Source organism: Ascidiella aspersa, chromosome 9 (genome assembly GCF_963924565.1).
Source record: "Ascidiella aspersa chromosome 9, kaAscAspe10.2, whole genome shotgun sequence".
Lineage (NCBI taxonomy): Eukaryota > Metazoa > Chordata > Ascidiacea > Phlebobranchia > Ascidiidae > Ascidiella > Ascidiella aspersa.
This window is the reverse complement of record NC_139455.1, coordinates 17,573,211-17,579,992: the sequence shown is the minus strand read 5'-3', so window position 1 is coordinate 17,579,992 and position 6,782 is coordinate 17,573,211.

The window sequence follows — 6,782 nt, the reverse complement described above, 5'->3', positions numbered from 1 at the left end:
CCTATGGTTAGAAATAGTAGGATGCGATTACATGATAAAGCAAGAATAACATAACGGCAATTGAACTAGATTTATGAATGAATATTAGGGGGAAGTAAGCTAACAACGATTCAGAAAGAAACGCGAGCCCTCCGCGACAGAAATGAACACAAAAACTGACCAGGAAACCCGCCATTTGAAAGACGAATGTTTTTGGGGGTTTTTAAAAGAACTCTTGAGTTATAATTTAAAATATTACCACTTTAGAATATAAGTGACAATTTTTAATAAACATTGTATGGATAATGTGCTTTGTTTGAGAATATCATTACATTGTTGCCAAACGTACCAAGCATAGATTCACAAAAGTCATAAAAGCTAAATGCATTACGACCAATACGACCATCAACGCGTTTTCTATTTTGTGTACCAACAATTATACCCAAATTCTGCCTATTTTTCTGAAACAAACAGTTTCTGTTGTTGTCTCAAACATAGGCTCTTCACCACAATGCAAACTACATTCAACACGCTAAAAACAAAATAAACACTTCAGTCTCTTCCGCCAATAGAATCAATATACGCAACCCTGTTTTAACAAAGACAAAAGTAGGACAATTCACTGCTTGTAGCCAAGACAGTTGTTACAAGGTCTATTTACAAGGCCGCTGTTATTAAGCGCTAGGCTCTCATTCGCAGGCATACGTTCGTTTTTCTTCACCCCTTGAAAAGTTATCATGTCGCTTAATAAGCAGTTGGATGTTTGTTTTCCGCCCTTAATGTGTTTGTGCACTTTTGCAGACCCTAGTCGCGCAAAACGCCACGAAAATAAGTTGCAAAAAGGAGCCGGCTGTTTTTGAAGTGGCCACACAAATGGCCCGTGAACTCTAGCGCATTATTAAACAGAGATGAGCCTTCTGTCCCTACGGTCGATCAGTGTAAATCGACATACGGCATCCTCATTCGCATCAGTTAGTCAATTCGCGTTTCGTCATGTATGCCGTCGCGTTTTAGCAACAAAGGTCACCCAATTTGTAAACGACCTTTAGTACCTAGTCCTAGTTTGACCCAAATGGCTTGAGCGCAGTATTCGCTTTAAAAAAAGAAAAAAACACGCTAATATTTTGTTAAGGATATTGAAACAATGAATAATGGTAATTGTTTGTTCGTTGTCTTCCAGCTTCTGCAACATTTTGCATTTTTGTTATTTCGCGGTACTTGTATATTCTGACGCAGGAATCGAATCGTTATTTGATATTCCATTTTCACAAAATATAGCTTTTGTGTAGTTTATTTTTACTTTTACCAAATAGCCACTTTAGTTCACCAACTGTTGCAGAACTTATAACTTTGCAGAAAGCAAAATTTGAAGTTTTACTTCGCATACGCATATTGTTTGAAAAATCCACAATTGGACATAAAGTTTTATTGTTCGCGTTAACTTTTAAAAGCGTGTATTGACTGTATTGTCCCCTGGATAACATTTTCTTATGTTTTACGTTTTTGAACTCAGGAAAACTTTAGTTCCACGCGCTTTTGGATAAACCTTTAAGTGACTCTTTAATGGCCTCAATGGTTACCGCCCAATTTAGCTTGGTCACTAACTAAAGAAGATTTTTATTAACACCTAAACACAATGTTGCGACAGCAGACAAAAGGAAAAAAGAGTTCGTCTTAAAAAACTTGCATTAAACATCACAGAGATTTCGAAATTCTGTCGCAGGAACGTCATTGGACAGATGTTAACGCCCAATTTCGCTCAGCTATTTGGCCTGTTCTTTGATTTTAAGTAACCTTAGAGGTTAGGTAAGAGAACACACATACTGCACTGTATTGGCATTCAACTTAAATAAAGGGGCATATTTCGCGTAAAATATGTCGCAAGCCACTTTAGTAAGATAGCGATACAATTAAATTAAAAATATCGTCATATTGCAAATATACCTAGTGCGTGCTTGCAACTATACCTATCAAAGAACCTACCCTTGAGCCACTGTAGATTTACACTAAAGGTCGCCAACTTCATTTGCAAATCTAGTTTATAAGAAAGACATGAAATTATCAGACGCTAATATATTTTTTTTTAAGTCAAACAACCTTTTTTGAATCATTTTAACAGTTCTGAAATGTGTTTTACAAGTTATATCAACCAGAAAAATGAGGTATCATAGAATTAAGCGAAAGAGTTGTATTGATCGTTTAAAGCAGTGATACCCAAACTGTTTTGGCTCGCCGAACACTAAAAAAAATCTTAATTATTTCGCCGCACACATTCAACAGAACCACAATAGAGTAATTTTACAATCGCCCTTAACACACGACAGACTATATGTAAGTGTCTCAATATGATTAAACTGTAATAGGTAGGGCGTATTTAAATCTAAAACGCTTGCGCATGCGGCACGCAGTTTGGGAATCAGAGGTTTAAAGGCATGAAGTGTAAAATCTGTCCGTAAATAAAAACACTCTACGAAAACTCTAAGACGAGACGCACAACGCTTTGCTCAGAATAAGTTGGTTATTTATACCTATAGATACAGTTACTTAGCTTATAGTGTTAATAACAGCTTATTGTTGAAGAAAAATTAAACAATATCTTTTGTCAAACTATATGCCTTTTTTAAGCAAATTTTTCTCTTTTCCATTATTTGCTGCCGCCAAGATTTTCCCTAATTTTTTTTACCTGTATTCTATACGCCAAATGGAAATGCTATTTTCATTGTAAGACGGCTACACGTTTTTGGTAAGAATTCCACTCCAAAGATGTTTGGCGGAAAGGCACTTGAATGCATTCGGGCGCACGAGTGGTTTCGCAGTAACGTATACTCCTGCAACTCTGCAGCTGCTTTGTTGCACATAAACGTAGGTATAGATCGACTGTTATTTGTCGTGCTCAGACTCAAGTGATGGTAAATTATAAATAAAAGCATAATATCGTATTGACTTAATTAATAAGTTCTTACGCGAGGAGATAGATTAAGGCAACTATGTTAGATTTTAGCGTCATTTTGCTAACAGCTTTTGTTGAAACACCCGCATCGTAAGATTAAATCAAAATAACAAGCATTTTAACTTTACGACCGTCTAAAGATCTGTTGTTCTACCACTCAGTCTTAACATAGCATACTAGTCAAACAAATGCATAGCAAGGAATTTGCTGCAGTCCTTCCTAGCAATTATAAAGTACAATTGTAACAAGTTTAGCGGGCTACTGCTGAGGCTCTGACGGTCGCCCTGTGGCTCGCAGGTTGAACATCCCTGCTATAATATGTGAAACGTGGTTGCACCTGATAAACATATTAGTTTCATATATTTATAAAAGCCATTCAAGTTTAGGTTGTAACTAAATTTGTGGCATTCCACCGTCTACACCTGAGCATTTTGCTTTAAAATTACCTCCTTGCGGGACACACATTAATACCTTAGCTGCATGACTAAGGCCAACTTTTTACACCAGGTGGTCTAGAACTTAACCTAGATACAGTATGTTGACCCAGCTTATTACTAAAACCACCTTATACAAGGCTGTGTGCACAATGATCAATAGGCCTTCAATAGTGACGTAAGAAACATAAATCTAATCAAAAATCCTGATTTACGATTTGTTATTAACCCAACGTCAGCGAACTGTTTTGTGGCCATATAGAGTAGGGTTGCCATGCGCCGGAAATTTTCCAAACATTTCCGTGAATTCAATGTTGAAATCTGTGTCAGGGAGAAACGCTATAATAATGTGCTTGGAAGTCAAGGCTTTGAAATGTATCACCCGATCCGTTAGAAATTAGTGCATTTCTAGGCAAAAAGGTCTAGGACAATTAGGGCTACCTAAGCCAGGAAAGTCTGACTTTTAGACCTTGAAGTCGTGGCACTGTACTAATTTGGACCTTTGGGTAAACTCCCGACGTAAATAAATTAAAAATATTTATTAAAAATTCACAAAAGATAACAAAAAAATGTGAGATTACTAGCACTTGACCACTTAAACCAAACGCTAACCCGAATATTGACCCAAATAATTTGCTTTAATTTAATAATTAATGAAACGCTCAAAAAAGCAACTGGGATGATCATAAGATAGTTTTTCGTCCATTTTATGTAGGATTGTTACGTCACAAATTGAGGTATTGGGACCAGAAGCGTTATAATTATTAAATTAACACACATTATTTGGGTTAGGGTGCTGTTTAGTGTTTGGGTTCGGGTGGGTCAAGTATTATTAAACTTAATCTTCTTACGCAATTTGTTAAGTCAAATTAGTGCATTGTCCAAGACTTCAAAGTCTAAAAGTCGGACTTTTTCATCCTTTGAATACACTAATTGTCGTAGACCTTTTTGCTTAGAACTGCACAAATTTCTGACGAATGGGGTGAATGTATCGGCAATGATTTCAAACACATCGATTTCCGCATTTTCAGAAAAAAAATTGTTGAAAATTGAGAATTCTTTTATTCACTTCTGTTTAAGAATCACTCTATTTTAGTTGCTCTTTATGGTCCGGCCCGCTATGACATATTTTTACGCCAGTCGCCCCTCAGTAAAAATAATTGGAAACACACAACAAGACCTAAAAAGCAACAATACCTAAAGCAGAAAAATCTATAAAACCAGTATTAAGACGAACGACATAATAAAGCCAAATACGCAATAATATCCAGTACAGGATAAGATAAAAATCGTTTGAATAAGACCTAAATCTGTCGGAATAAGGCCTAAATTCATCGGAATTAGTCCTAAATTTTTACCCTTGATATTGAAAATGTGTCAAAAACTTTTATATGTGCCTAATGCGTCTTAACGAAAACTTTTTTGCGTGAGAAAAGCAGGTTTCTTAAAAGTTCAGAAAAGTTAAGACTTCATCTACTTTTTATTGTTCCCAAACTATAATTCTGTTTGTCAGGGATTGTGCTAAATCAAATATTGCAATTCAATAGAGCAGCCTAGAACCTGGCTCCCTATAAACTGGGGTTGGCTTGTGACACAGCGGGAATTTTTTTTCGAAGTCAGTCAGTTTTGCGAGGCTTGTTGGTTAACATACTTAATACAAAAGGCACTGTTATATAAAACGTCGAATAAACATTTCTAAACGTTATAGCATTTGACACTTACTTAAAACTATCTGCTTTTTTGACTATCCGAATCTATACGTTAATTATGACGCCAATAATATAGGAGTTAACCTTTTTTCTAGCGTGATAGAATTTTTATGGTTGGGTAAGCTTATAAGCATAAATGCAGGCACAATATTGGAATAAATTCCCGTGCACAATGTGCAAGTAAGACTGAGTTTAGGCTATATTAAGTTGTGCAAACAAAATTATTCACCCAAAACGTAGCCGTAGAACAAATGCATTTATTAGGTTTAATTTAACCAATCTTACTGTTTAATAGGATACATGCAAGACGCATTTGAAGAGGCGGATCCAGGGGAAGTGGCACGTAGCCATACCCCCACAAAACTGTATTTTTTGTTTGTTTTAATGTAGCCAGCCTATTTGCAACATGTTTAAACTACAGAAGTGCCCGAATCCTATTTTTTTTGTATGTTATTCCGCGTTATGATAAAATCGTTTCAGCGCTAGCTAAAGGCAACGTGCGCCTCATGTCATCGGACCCTCGAAAAGGAAACTTTTGTCAACTTAAACGACATAAAGGTGTTTTTTCGCTTTGCGCGAGTCGATAACATCTTTGATCTTTGTAATGTAGCTTTTATATTGAAAGTAACACCTCTTCAACCTCAAACATTTCAAATCGTGTGTTGTTCTTCAGATTACTACGATAGCCTATATGGCGTCAGTTTACTTTAAATGTACCGTAGGCTAACTTTGTAACGCCATCTTTAAAAAAATGCAATGCCCGCCTCCAAACAAAAGTCGTGGATCCGCGCCTGCGCATTAGTGACGCTAATTTCCACAAAGCTTCGGTAGATAAAGTTGGTGTGAAAAAAATACTTTCGGAATGAATGATAAACTGAATGTCTATCTAGTTTAGGTTTGCGTAATTTTTGTTTTTAATTGTGGCATATTCAAAACATTGCGGGATAAGTAGGTCTCGTGACTTGGATCCGTTCCTGCTCCTGGTTCCTGGCATTTTCAAAAAACAATAAAGTTAAGTAAGTTGGTTTCGAAAATTATATAATGTGTCTGAACGTTGGATTTGACAAGATCAGTTTGGTTTTATCGCCGACGTTGCTTTTATTATTACGAAAAAAGCAAATAGATATAACTAATATCCAACCGCTAACAAAATTTATGATTGTCCTAAAACGTAAACTTACAGACCTAATTAGGATAAAGCAATACCGCATCTAGCGGTAAAACTTAATATGTTAAAGTTTATTTTCAATTGCTGGTTTTATAAAAAGTTTCATTTGTACGCTTTTAACATTTGTAAAAAAAATATTGAAGGAATTGGCGTTTTAAGTTTCTCATTTTAAAAACCATTTTGTTTTTAAGTTTCTCATCTGGACCTTTAAAACTTTACTTTATTAGTACTCTATGTAAAAATTGTCCACGGTTGAGCGGGTTTAAAATTATAGGTGGTTTCAGCTGCTGAAATTATCAAATTGTTTTTTTGACAAAAGCTAAGTTTTATTACTTGTCTTATTTCGTTACGCTGGTTGGGGCTAGTCAGGATATAGCTAAAATAATGTTAAATTTTTAGTCCAGATATCTGAGTTTTTAAAACATGACCAGATGTCAAAAATTGATTAAAAAGAAAACCTATAAAGGCATACAAAATAAACAATATTATTTACTCATAACTTTAAGTAAATAACACATTTTATCTTTGGATTTGTATTGCAT